Source organism: Tenrec ecaudatus, chromosome 11 (assembly GCF_050624435.1).
Source record: "Tenrec ecaudatus isolate mTenEca1 chromosome 11, mTenEca1.hap1, whole genome shotgun sequence".
NCBI lineage: Eukaryota > Metazoa > Chordata > Mammalia > Afrosoricida > Tenrecidae > Tenrec > Tenrec ecaudatus.
In genome coordinates this window covers 65,545,018-65,556,032 of record NC_134540.1, presented here as the reverse complement: position 1 = coordinate 65,556,032, position 11,015 = coordinate 65,545,018, and positions in this window count along the sequence as shown.

The window sequence follows — 11,015 nt, the reverse complement described above, 5'->3', positions numbered from 1 at the left end:
ATAGGGTCACTATGAGTCAGAATTGACTTCCTGATAGTGAACTTTGAGTTATGTGGCAGTTTTTGCCCCAAATTCACACTCACTGCCATTGAGTCAATGCCAACTCGGAGTGACCCTATAGAACACACCAGGACTGCCCCTGTGGGTTTCAGAGACTGTAATTCTTTACAAGAGTAGAAAGCCTCATCTTTCTTCTGTGGAGCAGTTGGTCATTTTGAACTGCTGACCTTCCAGTTAGCAGTCCAATGGATAGCCCACTCTGCCAACCAGGGCAGGGAAACACTAAAGTGGGAAACAAAATATGAGTTAGTATTTGACATTCCCCATGCATGAGCTGTTTTAGCCCAAAGACGTCAGTTACATTTGTTTCTCTGTTCTGAAGTTTTCCTCTTTTCACTGCTAGCTCTATTTGCTTTTTGTCAATAATTTTCATTAAAGACACATGCAATATATTAATCTCATAATAACAGACACGGGGAAGAGAAGGGGAGATTTTGCTTAAGGGTCATCGAGTTGATGTTAATGGTGGTAGAATCCTTTGAAAAGGGGTAATAGTTATGCTGCACAACCAGAAGGATATAGCCAATGTCACTGAATTATACAAGTAGAAATTGTCGAATTGGAAAATGTCTGGTTGCACATATTTTCCTGGCAGTAATAAATGAATACTGCAGGCATGCCCTGTATCAAGGTCCTTGGTGATGCCAGTGCTTTTTGAATTGCTGCTAAAGGTTAGAAGCTCAAGGTACCCCAAGGCATCGCAGAAGAAAGACCTGGTGGTACGCTTCCATTAGGAGTACAGCCAAGAAAACCCACCGCACCAAGTAGAATCTGCTCCCAGTCTAACACAGCCCATGATAGTATGAAGCTCAAAAGTTGATTCCAGAATTCTCAGAGCCTGGACCAGAAATTTTTGTGATGACTGTACAACTCTTTTGTAATACATTAAACCACTGACTCACTGGTACATTAGGAGCCCTCGTGGTGTAATGGTTACACATTGGGCTTCAATCCACAAAGTCAGCAGTTCAAACCACCAGCCGCTCTGATGGAGACCGTTGGGTCTTTCCACTCCCATAAACAGTCTCGGGTTGGAAACTCACAGTGGTGGTTCTACTCTGCTCTATAGGGTTGCTGTGGGCCAGCATTGACTCCACCGTAGTGAGTTTGTATGGCACATGGATTACATGCCAAGAGAGATTTTGAAAAAAGATACTTTCCACCAGCATTCTCCCATGCTTTATCTCCAAATCAGCATTTTTTTAAACAATTTATTGGGGCTCATACAATTCTTTTCACAGTTCATACATATACATACATCAATTGTATAAAGCACATCTGTATAGTCTTTGCCCTAATCATTTTTTTCTCTTTTCTTCTTTTACATTTTATTAGGGGCTCATACAACTCTTATCACAATCCATACATATACATACATCAATTGTATAAAGCACATCCATACATTCCCTGCCCCAATCATTCTCAAGGCATTTGCTCTCCACTTAAGCCCCTTGCATCAGGTCCTCTTTTTTTTCCCCCCCTCCCTCCCCATTCTTAAGAGATGAACTTTTCTACCTGGAAACAACGGATCCTGTGGTTGTTTCTGCTTTGTTGTACTTAGTTGTCATAGAATCGGCGACCCGTGTTAAACAGAACAAAACATGGCCCTGTCCTACGCCATCTTGATTATCTCTGCTATGCTCAAGTTCATTATCTCTGGTACGCGCAAGCTCATTGCAGTGGCCGCTGCCGCAGTGTTTTTACTCAGTGGGCTGCTAACTGCAAGGTCAGCAGTTTGGAGTCACCAGCCACTGCACGTGAGGCAGACGAGGCTTTCTGCTCCTGTAACGATTTACAGCCTCGGAACCCCCCAGGGGCAGTGCTACTCGGCCCTACCTCTACTCACTGTGAGGTGGAATCCACTCAATGGCAGTGGATTTGGTTTGAGTTTTTCAACCTAGGGGTTTCATCTTTCAGCACAGTTTCAGACTACGTGATTTCTTTGAAAAATACAAATATTTTATTACAAAATTTTTACAAAATGAAACATCCTAAAACCCCCAAAATTTATTATTGATGCTAATTACTAGGCAGTCCAGAAATTAAAGCACCCTTAAATATTTTAGAAACATTCAAAAAAATAAAAAAGAAACATTCAATATCTGAACCTTTATGATCTACCTACGTGATAGCCCCTCAAAAAGCTACAAGTTGCATTTTTTAAAAAGTATTTTCTCTACCAAGAATCTTATCAGCTATACCATTTTTATACTTAAGCTAATATTGAGCTGCGCTTGAATTCAGATTCTTAGCTAAACAATTGCCTGAGCACACACGCAATTACAGGATAGCTGCTTCATCTTCTTCATCCTCTTCCTCCTCCTCTGCGGAAGCATACTTCTTCTTTGAACCTGTGGGAAAGGACCCTCCTTTCCGGCTTGACTTTGCCCTTGGCACGGAATGCAGCAATATGCTTTTCATATTCCCTTTTGCTTGGCTGCTTTCTGCTCATAGGGCTGTTTATCTTTGCCTGATCGTTCAGACCATATTTTACCCACTGTTTATTATTTTATTTTTGCAGTATCCCCAATGGACAGGCCCGGGTGTTCACTTTTAATCTTTGGGCGAAGTTGGGAGCAAACCAGGAAGAAAGCAGCTGGCAGTCTTTTAGGGGCATTGGGATCTTATCACCTTTGAGGGGACGTCATTTTTCATCTCCCTGTCTGAGCGTGCTTTGTCGTTTTTGCATATCTGCAAACTTGGACTTTTCATTTGCACTTCTTAGAGAAGTCTGCGAAGCTGACTGGGGAGACCGGGCAGTTCTGCTGGTGCTCTTCCCGGCAGGTCTGCTCGAAGAAGGGGTACGGGGACACCTTGACCCGCGGCTTGTTGGGGTCTCCTTTGCCCATCGTGAGGGGGCGGGGAGGCGGGGGGGGGGTGGATCTCGGGCGAGCCTGGAAGCTTTTCCTCAGTCCCATGAGACAGTCGGCTCCGCCAGGGCCGCTTCTTTCCACAGGCTCGGGCGTGAACGGAGGTATCCTAACACCATCCCCAGCTCGTGACCGGCAGGCTCCCCGCGCCACCGCAACTTGATGAGAGAGAAGACGGCCTCTGGGAGTCATTTGGTTTTCTCGGACTGATTTTTGGACCTAAATCGCCACACTTGTCTTCCTAGTATGTCTAAACCTGGAAGCTCTGCTATCTGCCCGCCATGGGTGGTGAGCCTACCTGGAAGAGGCACAGTTATAGAAAATAGCACCGATGGCACTTAGGTTCAACTTGCTGGATCATCTCTGATAGATGGCGATGCACACCCATGGACCACTGATGGCACGAGCCCCTCGAGTGGGACCCAGCGCATGTGCAGTGCCTGTCCCTCTGCCTACTGGCATGGGGACCAGTGATGGCACCTTCCAGCATGCTTGCAGCGCAAAGGCCACCCAACTCAGAAGCCCTCACTGCCCTGCGTGCATCCTGACTCACAGCAACCCCACAGGACAGGCTAGAGCTGCCCCGGGACTGCTAACTCTTTACGGGAGTAGAGAGAGACGTCTTTCTCCCACCCACACTATCTCAGGACTTTTGTCCTACTTTCCAACTGTCCTGCTGAAGTGGCCTCTTTGAGAACATCACTTCTTAGCTGTCAAACACGATTCAATTCTTTCTCTCTCTTTCTGTTTCTTTTCCTGATGGGATTTAGAGAAGATGCTTCCTGAAGGTTGTCCTCCCTACTGTTTCTCTTCTGGGTGGGGGCCCAGTGAGAGCTGCCACCGGCAGTGCTGCAGGGCCACATGAGACCCATGATTTAGGCTTTGTGAAAGCAATGAACCCATTAGTATACATGATAATTCCTGGGATTTCTTGGCGGTGTGGAGATAACTGGACCCACCTGAGAGGTGCTCTCAGGTTATCAGCTTGCTCAGGATTGCATTGGCAATCTCTCCTCCCATTGTTTCCCCCACCCAGGAGATTCCTCTAGTCTTTTCTTCCATTCAGCTGGTAATTAGATTCTGCAACTCAACCGCTCCCTTGATTCCAGGAGCCCCAAGCACCCGGCAAACCCATGCCTTGCTTAAGAGTTAAATATTTTCACCTGCCGCATTTTAAAATGTATTAGCTGGCATTCCTTTTATTCGTGGACTGGGAACAGTAACAAAGTACTGATGTCAGCGGAGTACTGCTCATTTCTTTTCCTGAAACCAGGTATTGAGAAATGGCTTTGACATTTAAACCTGGTATAATTTGAGCACGGCGCCCTGGTGGTACAGCTGTTAAGGCTGGGATACTAACCACGAGGTTTGAAATCCACCCTCACGGCTTGGGCTTTTTGGGAGAAAGGCTCGGTTACTTGCTCCCAGGGTGACAGCTAGGCCGGCAGGCCCACGGGGCACTTCTACTACTTCGCTGGGAGTCGGGACCCACTGCACAGCCCCCAACAATCACCTCATGATGGGTGCAGGGGAGCAGCTTCGAGGCTCCCCATTCACTAAACTCTGCCCAGCAAAGAAGACATGGGGTCGACATGGGAGGGGAAGCATGGGGAAACGGTCAAGAATGCGCAGTGTCCCCGCATATCTGAACATGTCCATTTCCTGCACAAAGCCCGCGACCAGCCACGGAAGGGGCCGTCATCAAATCGACCGTCCCGCCTGGTTTGCTGGTGAAAACAGTTGAATGAAAGGAAACGGCAGCCTTCGGTGCCATCATCAATTATAGGCTCCTTCAAGGATAAGCTCCAGATTAAAAATAAACACCCCTTACCTTCCACAGAAACAGATTTTTAGGAAGCCAAGCAAACACACCTGAGGAGGTGCGGTGTTGTCAGACCCTCTAATTGATTAATGACAAGACACATCAGCAAACCACAAGCCACCACTGTGGGCCGTTAACGTGGGAGGTTTGGTGGTGGAGCAAAGGACAAGGCAGTGTCCGACTCGGCAGAGAGTGATTGGGTCACAGCCCTCGCCTGCCCGCCCACCTGCCCGACTCGGCTCCGGGCTGGACGTCAGGCTGGTCACCACGGAGGAAAGGAGGCCCACGGGGACTGCTGTCCACAAGGCTCCCTACAGATCAATGCCCACGACTGGGTTGCATTGGCTTCGTGTGGGCAGATGATGGCGACCAGCTGTATGCCATCTCTCTTCCTCTTCTTCCTCTCAGAGGCAGGGCAGGTTCTGTTCCAGAGTAAGTTATGGGTCGTTCCTCTCCATGCCTAGGGCCCCTACAGGAGGTTGGAAGCCGATAAAGGCTAAAGGGCATGCGCTAATACAGGCCTCGAGACAGGAGGGGGGCGGTACACCTAGGTAGGTGGTGCACCTGGATTGGCCCATCTAGGGCGGGTGGACTTCATTCAGCCAATGGGTCCACCAGTACCATCGACCACGCCTCCCAGCACAAGGCCCTAAAAAACTGAAACCTGCTCTTTGTGCTGGGGTTCTCTCTCTCCCCTCTCCCCCTCCCCTTCCCCTTCTCCCTCTCTCCCTCTCCCTCTTCCCTCCCTCCAGGTGGGCACGTGTGGGTGTAGTCCTGTGTTCAACTTACTGTAATGCCTGAAACGTCTTCTGTCCTTTATAAAAACCCACTTGGGTCACAAACCAGGCTTGGATGTGAATTCTTAAGAACCAAGGTATTTCCCACCCAAGAAATCCGATAGTCTTCCCAGACATTTCTAATAGCGGCACATTTTTAAAAATCATTGTATGGGGGGTCTTGCAGCTCTTATCACAGCCTGTACAGCATGCTGTTTTTGAAGAGTTCCCAACGCTCTGGTGGAACTAGAGTTCCCCTGGCAGTTTGGTGAGCCAGCCACCAGCCGCTCCTCAGGAGAAAGGCCAGGCTTTCTATTCCCACAAAGGGTTCTAGTCTTGGAACCTATAGGTTCCACCCCACCCTATAGGGTAGCTACAATCAACAGGACGACAGTGAGTTTGTGTTTCGTTGCTGTTGTTTTTAATAAATATCTGAGTATCCCTGTAGGCAGCTGTTATTTCTTAGAGTTCACAGAGCTGCCAAGATATATGCAGGACTGATGCCCATCTTCACAGTGTCGCCTCCCAAACACACACACACACACACACACACACACACACACACACACACACACCATTGCCAAAGAACCAATTCTGAGCCCCCTCCCCTCCTATAAGCAAGAGGGTTGCTTCCAGTGGGCGGGTTGAATGGGCCTGGCTCTCTACAAAGGCACAGCATCGGGCCTTGCTTTAGTGGCGCCCTGGGTGGGGGCTCCAACAGCCCCCCGGAGATGAGCTCTTAGCAACAACTCACTGCCATTGAGTGTGGTCCAACTCAAGGCCACCTTAGTTAGAGGGCAGCGGTGAACTGCCCCTGTGGGTTTCCCAGGCGGCAACTCTTTAGTGGCGCAGGCAGAAAGGCTCATCGCGCTCCCTCGGAGCTCCTGGCAGTTTCAAACTGCCACCCAGCCCCCATTGGGGGACAATTTCTCTAAATCCAACACATTTTCAAACTGTAAAATTATACTTTGGTAAGACAGTAATCTCTCAGTGAGTAAATTGACCCGCAGAGGGTGGCCAGGTACAAGCCCCGATCAGGTATTTCTCTGGGGCCTTATCGGAGAGTCAGTGCTGCCCATGAATATGAATAACAAAGCCCACAGACTGGGTGTCTCCAACCTCCGGCAAGCCAAAGACCTACATTTGCATAAACCTTTGCAACTAGACTTCCTCAAAAAAAAAAAAAAGTCCCCCAAACCAACAAAGCACCTCACTGCAGGACATGGTAGAACTGCCTCCGTGGATTTCAGACACTGTAAGTCTTTCCTGACCCATCTTTCACACTCGGTGCTGGTGATGTCCAATGTTGACCTGCAGTTCACAACCCAAAGCGTAACCACTACGCCACAGGGTGCCTTACTTGGGTAGGGAGGCGAGGCCCAGGTCATACACCACCCTTTGACTTGACCCTGGGTCAAGTCGAGGCAAATCCAGGTGCTTGCATCCTGCCTCTTGCTGTAGGCGTGGGGCGCCTCTTCTTCTCGGATTAAAAGAGCAAGACTGTGGGGACCAGAGGCATGGCAGTAGGAGAAGAATGGGGCTGGGGGGGGGTGCACACACAGGGAGCTGGCTTTGAGGAAGCAGAAGTCAGCTGTTTTAAAGTATGGATTAAACACACACTCCAGGTGTTTGGAAACATGTTTTCCAAAGCACTCGGCGGTCTGCATTCCTTTCCAGGGCTCTCTAAGAAAAGTGTCTCTTCTGGCTTAAGAAGAATCATAAAAAAATTGCCACCCCGACCCCCTCATCTTAATCCCTTGCCATTTGAGGAACAATAGAAAAAGCACACCTGACAAAGGTGTTGGGATAATGCCACGGCTCCTCTTTTTTGTGAAGAGCCTAATGGGAAACTCCATCTTCTTCCTTCCTTCAAGTCTAGCGGCGAAAGATCAAGCCAAGGCCCCAATTTGAGCTGCGTTGGGAAATGTGCAAAGCTGCCCAAGGAAAGACGGCTTTCATGTGCAAATCGTTCAGGACAGGTGCTTCCAGCTCCCCGTCCTCCCGGTCTCTGCCCCAACATTTTCTTTTTAACTTGAAATGATTTCTGTTTTCAGATCTAACTCTTGTGCCAAATAAACGTGAAAATGCAGTAACGCTGAGCTGCGCGCCCATGTGCTGGGAGCTGGGGCTGGGAAGGAAGACGTCGCCTCTTTTGAGAGGCCTGCAATTCCAATGTTTTCCAAAGTCTTACCACGCTGAAAAAGGTGCCAAAGGTGCCAGAAGTCTCATTTTCAAGTGGCTTCTGTCTATCAGCATGTCAACGATAAAAATGGACACATTTTTTTTCTGAAGCAGTAAAATCCAGTAGAGATATTTATATGGCAAAGGTAGAACCACGTCTTGCGCTTCTAGTGATTTTCCCATGAGCCAATGGGGCATTCATTTCACAATGGAATAGACTGAGAGATAGAAGTACCACTGACTCAGCCATTCTGGCTTTTTGAGGGGAGGGGATCTTTTTCTTTCCCCCTTTTACCTTCTTGACGTGGGAATCATCTAAAACAATCTAAAGACCAAGCATGAAGACAGTTTACCAAAATGCTCTTGAGTGACCTAAGGTGAGCAGATGCACACATTCTGCATCGACTGATAAGAGAGACAGCAAGATAAAGACAAATCTGCCAAGCAGTTGATTTTATAGGACAGGGTAGAAATGCTTCTCTGGGTTTCCTCACTATCAAACTTTTACCAAAAAAATTCATTTTATTGGGGGCTCTTAAAGCTCTTATAACAATCCATACATACATCAATGGTATCAATCACATTTGAGCATATGTTGCCATCAGCTATCAATCTTTATAGAAGCAGAAAACGTCTTCCTCCCAACGATCGACGAATGTGTTCGCAGTGCTGTCCTAGCGGCAGCCCAATATGTAACCCACTACTCTGCCAGAAATATGCATTATGTATAAGGTAGTTCATAACTATCCCAAATCACAAGTTATCTCAACAACCTATAGGACCCTATAGGACAGAGTATGAAGAGCTGCCCCCTGTGAGTTTCCAAGACTGTACAGGAGTAGAAAGCCTCGTCTTTCTCCTATGAAGTAGCTGGTAGTTTTGAATTCCTAACCTTATGGTTAGCAGCCCAACAAGTAACCACTACGCCACCAGGAACCCTACCATTGACTAGGACACTTGTAAAATATCAGTAGTAATATGAAAAGTGCACATGCAATTGAAAAAAATGATAGAATCCTAATTACTTTTGTTTCACCACTCTTTCCATTAACGTTTTTCTTCAATGTCAGTGCTACTTAATCTAGTTTTTAGATTAAGTAGCAAAGTATATGCCTCTAGAAGAAGATTTAGTTTTATCCCAGAAAAATAAAACCAAATCATAGGCCAAGAAATTTCACTTCATAGAAAAGGCTATAAAAATTCCAAGCTGGAGTATTGGCTAATTGAAGAGTCACTCATTGCTTCCTTTCGTAAGTGCTCTCATCTCCTCTGCAGAGACCGTGGCCTCAACCCTCGTGCCTGACAACCGGCATTTCTCACCAGCAGCACTGGGGCCCAGAGTTTCAGGTTTGGGGTCCTACCAATTGGGTCACTGTGAGTCAGAACTGACTCCATGGCTATGGTTTGGCTTTGGGGGTTCTGTGGACAGCTTCCAACAAAGGCATCCAGCAGGCATATCCACTTCTGCTGACCCTTCCTCAACTCTCAGCCCCCTCGGCTTCCTCCATTTCTCTCAGAGCTCCTCTGCCGCCTTCTCTCAGCGTTCAGTCAGTCATGCATCCAGCAAGTATTGATGAAGCACCTACCCTGTGCTCGGAGTCCTGGTGGGACAGTGGTTATGCACTGGGCTGCCATCTGAAAAGTTGGCAGTTCAAAGCCATCAAAACCCACAGAGGCAGTTCTACCCTGTCCTGTAGGGTCTCTATGCGTTGGCATGGAGTCAAGGGCAGTGAGTTTACACTTCACCTTGTGCTAAGCACTGTGCTCTGTTCCTGGCGGCACACGGTGAGCCAGAGTCCCTGCCCTCGGGAGGTCACATGCAGCCCAGCTCCAGAGACCAGTGTCACCCAAACAATCACACAGATACACCCAATCACAAACTGCGAGAGTGCCCCGAACAAAATCTTACACGATTAGTGACCGTGAAGGGCATTCTAAGGAAGCCCTAATCTACTTTGGGGAGAGGGAGGAGGCGGTGGAGGAGGCAGTCCGGGGCCCTGTGTCTGGGGTGGAGTTTGAGCTGGCATCGGAAGACCAGGTAGCAATTACCTGGGTTGGTAAGGTGGTCCAGGCCAAGGAAGGAGAATTTGCCAAGACCCTCAGGAGGCAAGAAGTATTATTTCTCTTTTCTCTTTCTAACCCCCAGTTGCCTCTGATAATTATCCCCAACAAAAGATCTGGTAAAAAACTACATCTGTAAGAACTGCCGCTGAGAAAAAGTTAATCTTGCCACTGAGAAAAAGTAATCTCGAAGACAGTGCAGGGGGGACGTTATTTCATGTTCAAGAACACGGGGTCTGAGGCGGGACGGAGGGGTGCAGTACTGACGGACAGTTGGAAGGAGGCCTGGAGGTGTAGGGGTTACATCCTGAGCTGCTAACCGAAAGGCCAGCAGTTACCATCCACTCTGAAGACAAAGCAGTGAGGCAGTTGCTCCCAGAAAGAGTTCCCATTTGAGAAACCTAAAAGGGCAGGCTTACCGATAAGGTCACCCTGTCAGAGTGGTCTTGCCAGCGGTGGGTCTTTCCTTTTTCTTAGTACTAAAGCCTTGGCCCTGGCTGGTGCCTGGGCTGCTCTTTGTAAGAGGCCACCCAACTCCAGACTAAAGTCGTTCCCCACCCCCAAGCCAGGTGTAGCCATGCGACTAAATTTCAGTGGGATTCAAATGGAATTTCATGTTACTTCCTTGAAGGTAACCTGCTTATTTCCCCACTTCCTCCTCCTTTCCCTCCCTAAGATGCAGCTTCTACCATGGGGTAGAGGACACAAGGTGAGGGATGATGAGACTCCTGGACCTTCCCTCTCAAGACTGCTTCAGAAGACAATAATGGATGTTGCCTTTGCATTTGAGTTCTCTCTGCTAAAGAAGTTCGCCTTTTTCTGCATGAACACAGGGCTAGTTCCCAAACACTCAAAAACCAAACGCACTGGGTCCCAGTCAATTCCAGCTCCCTGTGACAGGAAGGACCTGCCCCACTTGGGTTTCTAAGACTGTAAATCTTTACAGGAGCATAAAGCCTCATCTTTCTCCAGAGGAGCAGCTAGTGGATTTGAACCATAAAACTCGTGGCTAGTAGCTCAGTGCTTAGCTCACTAGGTCGCCAAGGCCCTTCAGGGGTGGTTAGTTTGTTCAATGATATTGTCCTTAAAATGTCCTCCAAAGCAAACATCATAATGGAAGAGGGGGAAAGCACAACTAATTTAATTATTTCAATAATTGCTCATGCTAGAAAATACCATATTGCCAAGCACGGTGTCCTTTCCTCCTGAGGACAGGTCGAATGTTCTAGAGACATGAGCAGTGTG